Source organism: Solanum verrucosum, unplaced genomic scaffold, assembly GCF_900185275.1.
Source record: "Solanum verrucosum unplaced genomic scaffold, falcon-dt-bn FXZP01000088.1, whole genome shotgun sequence".
Classification (NCBI taxonomy): Eukaryota; Viridiplantae; Streptophyta; class Magnoliopsida; order Solanales; family Solanaceae; genus Solanum; species Solanum verrucosum.
This window is the reverse complement of record NW_026020077.1, coordinates 1,798,637-1,812,944: the sequence shown is the minus strand read 5'-3', so window position 1 is coordinate 1,812,944 and position 14,308 is coordinate 1,798,637. Positions and strand designations below refer to the sequence as shown.

The window sequence follows — 14,308 nt, the reverse complement described above, 5'->3', positions numbered from 1 at the left end:
TCACTTTATAATTTGAATTTTTTGAAGATTGAAGTTGTGGTATTGTTTTTGTAAATAATAATTGATTGTTTGAATATACTATTCATAAAAAAATATAAAATATGATTCAAACATAAAGCACAATTTAATGTGGTTATTTTTATAAGAATAGAATATTTAGGACAAATTTGAAAAAGAAAAATATAATAAAAGTGAAAACAAAATTTTGAGTGCTTTCCACATTTCAAATGCAACTTCTAGTTATATTTGACATGAAAAATTCTCATGAAAAAAAGTAACACATAGAATGAAATTGAGATCTTAAAAAAGCCATTTTTTCCATCTTTAAATTATAATTGATTATAGGAGATCATTTCATCGAAGTAATGAAACTTGCTCTTATCGATCTTTGGGAAGCACAATAAGATGTATTGGAACTCATTTAAACAATTAAGAAAAATGATGTTATTATTATTTATTTATACATACATATGTCAGTTCACCAAACAAGTAATTTGGACAAATCATATATACTCCAATCTTGGTCCTTGTATTTCTGACATAGATTTACTATAACAGATGCAAACGATGGGTTATATTATGCTAAAATTAATGCTGTATCAAGCAGTGGATAAGTTATTATAGTAATAAACTGTAAAAATGTCATCAATTAATCCAAAAGGAATTTTTCGGTAACAGATACATAAATAATTAGAAAATGTGATGATCCAACATTTCTAGTGTGCTTAAATATCTTCACACATTAAAAATGACAAACAAATAAGTACAAAAGGAAAGAAACGAAAAAAATAATATATATATATATATATATATATATATATTAACGTGAGGACCACTTATCATAGGGACCCTTCGGTTGATGGTTAGGAAGTGAATTAATGAGTATTATATTTGGTAACATTTTAGTTATTACGTAAAAATGAAATTCTAACCATCATGATAAGTATATATTGTGAATAACCAGTTTACAATTCTCAAATAACTAACATGCAAAAGTTATATATGACAGAACCTATATATAATTTCTATAGGCGATAGAAGATGAAATAACTAATTTTTGCATCACTAATATTTGTATAGTTCTAACTAATAACTAAATAGCAAATGATCCGTTAATTCCCAACCATACGTAAGCACTTACGCAAATATGATTATTAGAGATATGGACACAAATAAAGCTTGCTGATTAACCCAAACCAAACCACTTTTTAATAGAATTAATTAAGTTAAGGGTTTGTGTTATTCCTTGTTATACTGGATTTATTAAATATGGATATATGTAGTTAATTAATAAAATTTAACAATTTCTCCCACTTAATTGGAATTTGTGTTGTTAAAAAATTGGGTGGCTGACATATGCTCACCTTTCCAAACAGCTCTTTTCCATTTTTTATACTCTAATAATTATTTCTTAATTATAGTATTAATTAAGAGCGGAAATAAGTAGGAAACTCCAACAAAACCTTCACGGGTAGCTCTAGGGTTTGTCGGTTAATTATAAGCTCCTCTAGATAATTATCATGGTTAACTAGCTAGAGATCTAGATTTATAATTATAATTAATCTTGATAAATATATAGATCAACATCAATCTTTTTCTCTTATCCTCTCTCAATGCCCAGCATGTGATTTTAATTCCTTAATAATGATAGTAAACAACTAGATGTACAGATGTTGATCTAGATAATTTATTTTAATTAGCAAATCTCATGAGCTAGCTAGGCATGAACATTAGCACAATTTGGTCATTAAGAGCCAAATAGCTCCATCTTTATTTGTTTTATTTTATCGTATGTTTTGGTTTAATTGGGATATGCACCAAGTTTTAAGAGTATAAAGATTTATTAATCGGGTAATTTTAAGCTATATCTATATATATAGTATATTAAAAGTACTTTTTGTGTTTTTTATTTTAATTATGTCATGGCAACATTCAGATAAGAGTCATCTCACGAAAGGTAAAATGAGGATATTTTTCATAAGAATACAACAGAAATATTAGAGTGTTACGTTAAATATAAAAAAATGATATTCTCTTTTAATTAAAAATATTAAAATGAAAAGATATTTATATACATCGAAAAACAGAGGAAGTACTATTTTTAAAATCATTTTTATCTGGCTAGATACAGAATTCTATTTGGCATTTTTAAAATGTACAAAACAGATTATTATTTTTTCTATATCGTGATGGAGTGAGAAGGGGATTTCTTTTAAGCAGAAGAAAGAAGTTATAACAAAAAAATTAAAGAAAAGGGAAAGAGCAGACATTCGTTGCGTGTGTTTGAGATTCGACATAGAAGAGTATATATATTAAATAAATTGTATACACTTTCTGCGCCAAACATGTTATTGATGATCATGTTAAAGTGTGAAATTAACCTTGTTTTTGCCTGTCAAATGGTAAAATTATTTATGTGTGTCCCGTAGGTTATGAATTTAAACTATGAAAATAATTTAATATATGTATTAACATAGGGTACGGTTTACCATTCACTCGACGTTGAATGAATACGAAGATAATTTGTGCATCAACTTCCCTTTTTTCTAATAGAAACATCATTATTGCGGAAAATGACCATTTTTGCATGTTTCACGCTGCATTTATATATTAAACAATTCTTCCCTTTTCCTTTTATTGCATTTTATAAGTACTAATATTGGTCACTAATTTTCCATTAACAATAAAATATGGTTTCTGGAAAAATCATTAGTTAGAACTTTATTTCTTTTTTGTTGACGTACTTCAAGAAGAATGATCATATATAAATATAACACTAATTGAAAGGACATCATTAGTTTGAAAACAAATATAAATTATATATTCAAAACCATATGAATTCATATTAAAAATTAGGCACAAACTACATCGTATGATTATGAACACTTTTTGGTGGGGGGAATGGTGATTGCCTTTTGAAGATATTGTAATAGTTTCTTTTGCTTTTCTTGCTACCAAATCAAAGTATATTTCCAAAAGACATAAAGAATGTTTAAGAAATTAAAAAGGAGCCATCTCCAATTTAAATGTTCAAATGTATAATTTATAAGCAGAAAACTATGCTTTTCAAAAATAAAACATACGTAAGCTTTCATGATTCAATTAGAATCAAAAGGTTTGGTTGTTTTACGAGTAAAGTAACTAGACTCTCATTTTATTTTATGTGAATTTATTTGACTGAACAAAAAAAAAAAAATACTAAAGAAACTTCTAATCTTAAACATATAAAAATTAAAGATATATTGTATTATTTTCAAAATCTTAAAAAGATAACTCATTTAATTTTAATATACTAAAAAAGAAATAAAATCATGTCAATTTTTTCTCATTATACGAGAAGTTCTTGAGCATTACCCACAATGACAATCTTTCGTCTGAAAAAAACATATTTTATAAGTATATACAAATGAAAGCAGTGAAATAAAACGTAGCAGGACAATAGTAGCAAATAAAAATGACAGTATATATAATTGATCATAATTCATAAACAACAATAAAATGTAGTGATGAGAACACTAATACAAAATCATATATCCACGATTCAGTGAACATGTAAAAGTTGCTTTCAAATAATATTCTAATTAGCAGAATATAATTAATACAAAATCATATATCCACGATTCAGTGAACATGTAAAAGTTGCTTTCAAATAATATTCTAATTAGCAGAATATAATTAATATAAGTACTGTAATTAACGTGACTTTGAAACAATATTAACCTGCCAAACTCTAATTTCTCCATCTAAACTTCCACTAAACACAGAAAGAATCCCATCATTATTATTATTATTTCCATTTTCATCTTCATCATCCCAAGCTGCTGTAACTGACTTCACTGGTTTACAATGTCCTTCAAGAACTATAGAACAAAAATATCCACATTCATTATTATTACTATTAATACTATTCTTTTCCCAAATCCTCACGCTTCTATCAGACGATCCACTTATTAAAATGCCATCGAAATAATTCAAACATAAAATCGCACCGTTATGCCCTTTTAATAAACACGTAGCCAACATATAATCAACACAATGTTCCTCTTTTTCCCATACTACAATTTTTTCATCGCATCCTCCTGAAAATAAAATTGTTCCGTCGTTATTCAAAGACATCGCGTTCACTGAGGACTTATGTTTTCTCAACGTTGTAACCAAACTATGCTTATTTTTTTCTCTACGCCAAACTTTTATTTCCCCGTCCGCTGAAGCGGTATAAACGACACCGTTTTGAGAAACAACTACAGCGTTAATAGCATCAACGTGACCTAAAACGGATTCTAAGCAAGAAAAATCGGACATTTTCCAAATTTTGAGGGTTTTATCCCATGAAACTGAATACATTAATCCATCATTAACAGCTAATCCTGAAACAGTATCTGCATGTTGGATCCATAATTTTTGCTTGTGACGTCTAATTTGGACGTAATTTTTTGGCAAAATGCCACGTAGGATACGATCTTTTAACTTCGGAAGCGTTGAGAGTAGATGATGATGTTTTTTTTGAGGAGGGTTTGAATTGCCAAATCCTAATTTTGCAATCTTGATGAGCTGTGAGGATTTTTGTTTTGGTAAAGGCAATTGATTTCACTAAACCAAAAGATGAACTAGTGAACGTGTCGATAAGTTCATAAGTTTTTAAATCGATCGCTACGATTTCGTTGAGAGATGCAGCGTATAAAATGTTGTTGTGAATGGCTAGATTTGAAATTTGTGGGGTTATGGTTTTGAAAGTGGCTATGCAATAAGAATTGGGAGAAATATTAACAAAAGTGTCAATACTGGAATTAGAGCTAGTATTTTCTTCATATGTTGTTGAAGTAGTGCTTTGTTTTTCTGAATTTGAATCTTCATAATAATGGCTATTATTGCAAAACCATGTTGACACCTCCATTTTTTTTCTCTCTCTCAATTATATGAATGGAGAAGTGTTTGGCTTAATGGGGGTATTTGAAGGATAAAGAAAACAGTAATGTGGAATAAAAAATGCATGCAAAAGGACAAAGAGAATTAAAATTGACGTTTGGCTTTTAATTTGGTGTTTTATAATATGTTATGTCAGAAATCAAATCGTGACTTTATAGTGGAGCAACATTAGTCATGTTAAAGTGCGTTGGTTGGTCCAAGTGTTGTTCAATGAAAGTTTTCACATTTTTTTAATTTACTAAGAAAAACCTAGTCTAATATAATGCTATTATTTCATATTTGGTCGCGTATAGGCTATGACTAGGGTCGCCGCACTATTGTTTAATCTCTTAACCAACAATACGTTATTATTATGTATGTAGCTACTATAGTCAATTTGATTATTGTTTGAATATGTTTAAGTTATTAACTTTTGTGTATTAATAGCATAGTATAGTAACCAACAAGTGTTGTGGTGGAGTAGTAAGTACTCCTTCATCCTTAACCAAGAGTTTTTGGGTTCGAGTCTCCTTGGGTACGGAGCCTTCTTTGTTAGGAAGCATTTTACCTCCAATGTGGGACGTATGTATAGATACACTGGTATCATATATTGGCAGATGTGGTTTTTTACAACACCTAATTTATTTTATAACCGAATATTTTCAACGCGAAATATAAATTTATGTATATTCACTAAGATTGTGATAAATTTTTCAGTATGACCATATATAAAAAAAAATTCAAATATTATATGTAAGTTCAATGCTAAGAATCTTAATAAGTTGAATCTATCGATTTTAAAAATCTCGATCCATATTTGAATATTGTGTCACGCCCCAAACTCGAGGGGCGCAACTGGCTCCTAATGCCAAAACTCAAGCCCGAGCCGAACCTGTTGAACCATTTGCTACTAGCGCATGGCAGTCACACGCAATCAAGAAAACAGACAAGTATATTTCGACTTAAAACTAAGCCCTCGATCGGCAAGACCCCTGTCAACTGATCTATAAAAGAAACAACTACTCTCAGGAGATCATATAAATAAATAGCCAACTAGCACAGAAGTCCTGATTGCGCCGTCGAGGCTACCATGATATCTATACCAAAACTAAAAGCAAGTATATATCAATACAATACATCAAACAACTCACAAGCTTCAGCAAACCAATAACATAGACCAGTATGGCCATAACGTAGCTATACACCCCCACACACTAGTTTGCAAGCCTCTAAGAGTAGTAAAGATTAGCGGTACAGGGCCCCAGCCTACCCATAAAGATGTATACAACAAAAGGTAACAAACCTCCCAACTCTGGCAGCTCCGGAGGAAAAGGGCTAGCCAACCGGATAAAATTTAATCTTGCTGCTGAGGAGGTCTACTCGGTCGTCTGTCAGGACCTGCATGCATGAATGCAGCGCCCCCAAGGCAATGGGGCGTCAGTACAAAATAATGTACAGAGTATGAAAGGCAATAGACTATGAGGAGGTATCCTGATATACTGGAATAATCTGATAAATAAATCAAGGATAAGATAAGTGTACTGACCTGCTCTTAAATCTAAACTTATAAAAAATAATAAAACAATAACCTAAGCAAGGCCCCATAAGCTCGGCAGGTACAAACATCACACAAGACCACCTACTCAAACCTCCATAAGCTCGAAAGGTGCCAATCAGCCTATATACCCCTATAGGTAGTCCCCTAGCCACGTAGGCAGTCACATAGCCCTCTTAGGCATTAATATAGCCTCGTAGGCAGCACATAGCTCTCTTAGGCATCAACATAGCTTATAAACAACTCATAGCCCTCTTAGGCAACAACATGGCCCTATAGGAAACACATAGCTTTCTTAGGCGTCAATATAGCCCTGTAGGCAACTCATAGCTCTTTTTGGCATCCATATAGCCCTGTAGGCAGAACATAGCCCTTTTAGGCATAGATCACATTCTTGCAGCTAACCACAATAGCCCCAAGGGCAACAATAACAATCCAATCGCTAAAAGCGAGCAATTTAGTTATAAGCAATCTATACAAATAACCTCTAAGTCGTGTCCAACGTAGGGACGCTACTAACTGAATAAGAATCTCGACAAGAGAGGATTATATCAACTCAAGCAGCCAACAATCAACGATAATGGCTACAAGTGTAACAAGGATAACAACCCAATTACATTGCTCCTAAGCTTTAAGGAAACATGTCGTAAGTAGGGAATAGCCTTAACATACCTTTCCAATGAAAGCTCGAAAGATCGTAGTTCCTTCACGAAAGTTGTTCCTTATGTCCTAAGCTTCGCAAACACTATATATACACAGCTGGTACGCACCTATAAACAATTCATAATTAATCTTAAATCGGCAGATTTGCCATATTGCCCCAACTTGTTAAAACGTACGTAGAAATTCATAAAAACAACCATAAAAGGGTCCCGAGATGATTACCTTAGTTAACCAAGTGTAAACCTTGAAGAAACACCAATAACTAAAAATTTATATCTTCAAAAACCAGCTCCAAATGCAGCTAATAGAAGGGGAAAACTATTGTCACGTGTAGGGATTACGTTTCTAGGCACGGGGGCAATGTTTAATGGTAGAAATCGTCAAAAACTAACCACATCATGCTAGAACTCCATAGGAACTATCTCTTAAGCTTTCTCTCTAGTTTTGGAACTGAAATGACATGTTTTCATGGCTTAAAACGTTAAATAAGCCGACATACCATATTTTTTACCTGCCCCGGCAGTCCCTAGTAAAACCCTCATAACTTTTTGCTTTGATGTCGGCTTGATACGGGGTTTTGTGCATTGCAAACTAGACTCGTAGGCCTTCGATTTAATGGGTGATAGTCCTTCTAACTCTTTATATATTGAGAGAAAACATCCAAGACATTTGACCCAAATTTTAGAGAAATCTTTAAAAAGGAACTTACAATAACTTTCGCCAACTTTTATTTTGCCACTTACTTAACTTCAAAACTTGAGATACAACCCTTGAGCACTTAAAATATGACATACCACATCATTTTTAATTTATTACTCACCCTCCTTGTCTTTCCACGAAGATACGAGTTAATTTAGACGTTTTGAAAAGTCGGGGTGTTACATATTGTAAGTTATATTGTCGTGTAAAAGTTATATACAATATCATAGTTGATTGAGTATTACTTGATATTTTACATTATTGATAATTGAGGGTTCAATTCCTTACCTTTTAATATTCTTCTTTTAGTATTTTGTGTAAAAATAGAAGTAATTTATGGACCATTTAATTTATTTGTTTCTCCTCAAACACGAATAACAAAAAGTAATAACAAAATTATTTTTAGAAAAAAGAGTGAAAGAGCTAGGAAGGGAGCCTTGAGTGAGAGTCAAGATAGGGATACTTCATAGACACTTAAAAGAAAGAAAAATAAATAAATCATGAAATGCCTGTTATTAATTAAATAAACTATATAGTATTAATTTATATAAGTATGAAAAAAGAACAAAGATCGTCTTAAAAGAGGCATCCGGCAGTGATAGCTGCAGAATTAAAAATTAAAATAGTTAATAAGGAATAGCTTTTTTGTAGCGCACATGCTGTGTTTAGTGGAAACAATGGAATTTGTCTCATAATGCTCACCAATTATTGAGCACTTACACTTTATCGGAAACAATTTCTCTAATCAAGCTCTTACACTATGGAAAATATAATTGGCAAGACAGATTTTTGGCACGAAATGACATGAGCAACAAAAATCAGGTATTTTCGTAATTTTGGTGAAAAGTTAAGGGGATTTGGATAAATTCATTTATTTCGTGTACCTAAGGTCCTAAACCCTCAAAAGTAAAACCACTTTTAATACTTTTAAGAAAAAAATTATTATGTGTGAGGCACACTTATCTCGTGCCAGACAATACTTGTATTAGCTCCTTTCATATTTTACCAGGTGGAAATTGGGTCCCACTAAAAGAAGAAGCTAAAACACTCCATTTCTTTATATTTTTTCTCCAACTCCATATCTCTTCTTCTTTTCCGTTTCTTTTTGTAATTTTATTATTTTTCGTATTAATTAGTTTATTTATCAAATGCTGAAATTTAATTATTTTTAGTAGAATTAGCCGTGATTTAGTTTGGATAATTTTTTATTAAATAAATTAATTTGATTTTTGAAATGTTGAAATTAAGTCAAATTAATTAAGTCGATTTTTTTATCACTTTAATTTTTTTGTTTTTTTTTTCCTATTTGGTTTTGGTCTATAATTTGATTTTTCAAACGTTGAAATTAAGTCCAATTAATTAAGTCAATTTTTTTATCACTTTAATTTTTTTTTATTTTTCTATTTGGTTTTGGTCGATTAGAATATATATGATAATGTAAGAAATTGATCTAATTATATATAGGATCCTTCAAAAAATGTATGCATTATCTAAGAATTTAATTATTTCAAAGAAATATGATAAATTCGTTCCAACGATTTTATTTTTTTTACAAAAAGTTAAAAATTTAGTTGTGATATACTATGTCTTGATGATGCTTGATTTAAATAAAAATAATCAATCAAAAAGACATAAGTTATTTTGAACATGAAATTCATTCTTGACATTCTTAAATAAAAATATAAATTAAAATACGAAGTAAATGCAAATAACTTGATTATTATAAAGAGAAATACCTGAATAGAACAAAAAAAAAATTAAAAATATTTATAACATTTTTTTAATTTTTTTTTTTTATATATGATGAAAAAAGTTATATTTAAAAAATCAATGTATAATCTTTTATAAACAAACACAAAACAAAATATCTAAATTCTCATATTTCGTATATATCATTCTATAAAATACGTACAAGAAAAATAAAAGGTTCAAGAAAATAATACGCAAAGTTTTACGATTTTTTTATTTGTAATTTCATTACCTTCAATTTCTTCCATTTCATTCAAAATTAATTTGAAATTTTCTCGCCACATTCACTTTATTTTTTCTCTCAAATAAATAATACCGTAAAATATGCATATTAGATATTTTGGGCAAGTCTTAAAAATTCTTTATAACTTGAAGTAACGTAGAGGAGGAAAAAAGAAAGTCGAAGGAATTTTTTTTAAAATGAATGAAAAAGAGTAAGAAGATGAAAGAAAATGAAATAGTTAAGGTATGGGTCCCATTTGGCAGCCAACAAAAGCCTCATACAAGTGGTTTTTTTTTTTTGGAGGGAAATACAAGTGGTTTTGAAGGCAAAGGGACATTTTCGTCATTTAGCCGTGTCTTGGCAATCCGTGCCAAAATTCTATCTTGCCAATTAGCAGTGCTCATTATTGCAATTCCTCCGAAATCAAAAGCGAATTTTTCTATACAAGAACAAAAGCTCACAGAGTTTAAAGGGAAAGAAGAAAAGGATTCAGACCAAAAAACTCGATCTTTGACCAGGTCTAGGTATACACAGAGATTGTCTCTTGATGATGTGGAAAAATCAGAGACGTTAATCAAAATCGAAGATATAAAATTTGAGCCATTTGATAAAGGGACAAATGTGCAAAAATAGAAGTTTCCAGCTATTTTCTCTCACGTGACAAGCATGTGAGGAATATTAGTTAGTTACATTTTGTTAGCAATGCACGTATAGAATAATGACAAGTGTATAGGATTTTTTCTTTAATTTTCTGCCAGTAGATACATGTACAAATACCCTGTTTTGGGATTCAATAGGATCATCAGAAAATTGCCCAAATTTATTCTCCTTTCATGGTATCAGAGCAATAGCTCGATCCAATCATCATCATCATCTTTTCTGATTTATCACTTGCTGCAAAAATGACTGGAGAAACAACAATCGTTGTTTCCTGCAAATCCCACTTCCTTTGATATCAATCATCCCTACCATCTCACTTCTTCAGATTCCCCTGGGATGAACCTAGTCAATTCACTCTTTGATGGAAAGGGATTCCCAGGCTGGAGAAGATCCATGCTCATAACTTTATCTGCAAAGAAAAAACTTGGTTTCATTAATGAAATTTGTGCAGCACCTGATTTGAAATCTCCACAGTATGACCAATGGAGTTGTTGCAATGATATGGTAATCTCATGGTTGTTGAATTCATTGAGTAAAGACATTGAAGGTAGTCTGATATACTCCAAAACATCTAAGGAACTGTGGGACAGTCTAGAACAGAGGTTTGGGAGGACAAATGGAGCTAAGTTATATCATTTACAGAAAGAATTATCAAGTCTAACACAGAGCAACATTGATGTTGCTAGCTATTTTACTAAACTCAAACGATAATGGGATGAGCTGGATTCCCTCGATCTGATGAACTGTTGCACTTGTGTGTGTATTTGTGAAGGAAAAACTAAAATAGCTAAGTCATTGGAGGATCAGAGATTGATCCAATTTCTTATGGGACTCAACGATGCTTATGCGCAGGCTAGGGGAAATATCTTGATGATGAACCCTTTGTCTAGCCTTGATTTTGCATACTCACTGTTGTTACAAGATATGAACAAGAGGGAATCTTATGTGAATGCTACCTACACTTCAGATGCTGCAAGTTTCATGGTCACTCCACAAAGGAGAACTTCTCAAAAAACCTCAGGCCCATCTCTGAAAGGAGGTTTCTCACCACAACAACAACAATGATATCCCAATACGAGTCACCGGAGTGGTAAGATGATTCATAGGAATGGACCAACGAGGGCTAAATATAATCCTAATGTATCATGCACCTATTGTGGGAAGACAGGACATGTTGAAGATGATTGTTTCAGGCTTCATGGTTTTCCTGATGATTTTGAATTCACAAAATCAAAAGAGTTTGAGAATTCTAAAGGAAAGAGTAATCAAGATCTTGACACTGCTAGATCCAAAGGATATCAAGGTAAAGCTAATGGAATGTTCACCGGGGAGGATGCTGAGTTTTCAAACCGTCCACACAGGGAAACAACAAACAACTTCTCTGGAGATTATGGACAATTTTTTAGCAAGGAGCAATATACATCCCTGGTGAAATAAGTTGCTAAAGAGGTGAAGTTGGGGCAAGCAGGAACATCTCACACTGGTTTCAATGCATCAACAATTGCTGGTACCATATTTAAATATTCAGGGTCTTGTTTTTCAATTTCCAACTCATGCACCTGGATCATTGATTCAGGTGCTTCAGAGCATATGTGTTTTGATTCTAAGTCTTTTATCTCTCTATTCCCTTTTCTGTGCCTTTGTATATCACTTTACCTATTTTTTTCAGGATTGCTATGACTCATGCAGGAAGTGTTCTTATCCTGCCCAAACTCACTCTAGAAAATGTGCTTCATGTGCCTGATTTTAAATACAATCTGTTATCTGTACACAGATTATGCAGTCAATATAATTGTGATCTTCTGTTCACTCTTAGTTGTCGTGTGTTACAAGACCCTTTAATGAGGAACACTCAAGTTTTTGGTGAAGTTAGGGAAGGTCTATATTTGTTGTAGCCTAGTAGTCATAAGTTTAATTCCTTGCCGAAAAATGTTGTTTCATTTCAAAAAGGATGTAATTCCATTTCTAAGTCGAATTATGTTTCTTTTCCTGTTTCAATCAATGTTATTCCTAATGTAGATCTTTGGCATGTAAGATTGGGCCATGTTCCCTATTCAGTAATGAAAAAGTTCAGTTTCATTAAATTTCCTTCTACTTCTGATATTATTTGTGACATCTGTCCCAAGGCTAAGCAAACCAGATTACTTTTCCCTATTAGTCATATTCATTCTAAAAAGGTGTTTGATATAATTCATGTTGACACTTGGGGTCCATACAAATCTCCCACTTATAATGGTTTTAGATACTTTCTTACTATAGTTGATGACTACAGTCGAGGAACTTAGGTTTTTCTAATGAGTTGTAAAAGCAATGCTTTCCCTATCTTGCAAGATTTTTTTACTATGGTTGAGCGACAATTTCATTCTCAAGTTAAGTGCATCAGATCTGATAATGCATTGGAACTAGGAAAAGGTACTCAGGAGGGGTTGTTCCTTAAATCAAAAGGGATTTTACATCATACTTCCTGTGTTGCTACACCCCAACAAAATGGGATAGTAGAGAGAAAACATCGACATCTTCTTGAACTTGCTAGAGGTCTTTTGTTTCAGTCACATCTACCTATTTCCTATTGGGGGGAATGCATTTTGACTGCCACTTTCTTAATTAACAGACTTCCTTCCAGAGTTCTCAAAGGGATGACTTCTTATGAGGTTCTTTTTTGCTTTAAACCTTCATATGCATTCTTAAGAAGTTTTGGTTGTTTGTGCTATGCTTCTACTCTAGCTCCAGGGAGGACCAAATTTGAACCTAGAGCAGTAGCTTGTGTCTTTCTAGGATACCCTCCAGGGCAAAAAGGTTACAAACTTTTGGAATTGGGGACCAAACGAATTTTTGTTTCAAGGGATGTTCATTTTCATGAGGATAATTTTCCTTTTGCTTCTATGTCTTTTTCTGATCCACCTATCTTTCCTACATTTCTTCCAGATTTAGAAGACACAACTTGTTCTCCACATATCTCCACCTCAGATTCTACACATTCTTCTTCTTGTTCTTCACCTCTTCCTACTTCATCCTCTCCTAAACCTACTCCTTCCTCACTTGTTGAAAGAAATGAATCTAATTTTTCACCCCTCACCTCTATTTCCACTCCAAATCCTTCATCACCTCATTCATTCCCTCCAAGAAGATCTAACAGATCCAGTCGCACACCAAGCTACTTGCAAGACTATGTTTGCAATAGCATCGTTTTAACTGATCTAACTAGGACTTGTTTTCTTCATCCTACCAAACCAACAGCTTACTCTTTCAATTCTTTGTCCCTACCAAATCAACATGCCTTTCTTTCCATTTCTATTATCACTGAGCCTAACAGTTTTGCACAAGCTTCTGTCCATTCGGGTTGGACAACTGCTATGCAAGAGGAAATCAAAGCCTTAGAGTTGAATCATACATGGGATGTGGTGGAGCTTCCTCCTGGGAAGAAAGTTATACCTTGTAAATGGGTTTACAAGGTCAAACATAAGTCCGATGGAACTATTGAACGACTAAAGGCTAGATTAGTAGTGAGGGGGACATTCAAAAGGAAGGGGTTGATTATACTGAGACATTTTATCCAGTGGTTAAGATGACCACCATTAGATGTCTTCTTACAGTTGCTATTAAGAGAGATTGGTTTGTTCATCAACTCGATGTTAGTAATGCCTTTCTACATGGTGATTTACATGAAACTGTCTACATGAAATTTCCTGCAGGCATTACTTCTTCTCATCCTAATCAAGTTTGTCTCTTAAGGAAGTCCTTGTATGGACTGAAACAGGTATCCCGACAATGGTACACTAAATTGGCAGAGGCTCTCATTTTTAAGGGATATTCTAGTTCACTTAATGATTACTCCTTATTTTTTAAGTGTTTCG

General features: G+C 32.4%; 1 protein-coding gene across 1 annotated transcript in view; it reads right to left on the bottom strand.

Moving 5' to 3' along the window:
- LOC125823993 (protein-L-isoaspartate O-methyltransferase 1-like) overlaps positions 1-8,610 on the bottom strand; it is a 41,080-nt gene extending 32,470 nt beyond the window's left edge. The window contains exon 1 of the mRNA XM_049503346.1: positions 8,606-8,610. The gene's annotated coding sequence lies outside the window, so the exon portion shown is untranslated. The remainder of the gene's footprint in view (positions 1-8,605) is intronic.
- Between the last annotated feature and the right edge of the window lie 5,698 nt (positions 8,611-14,308).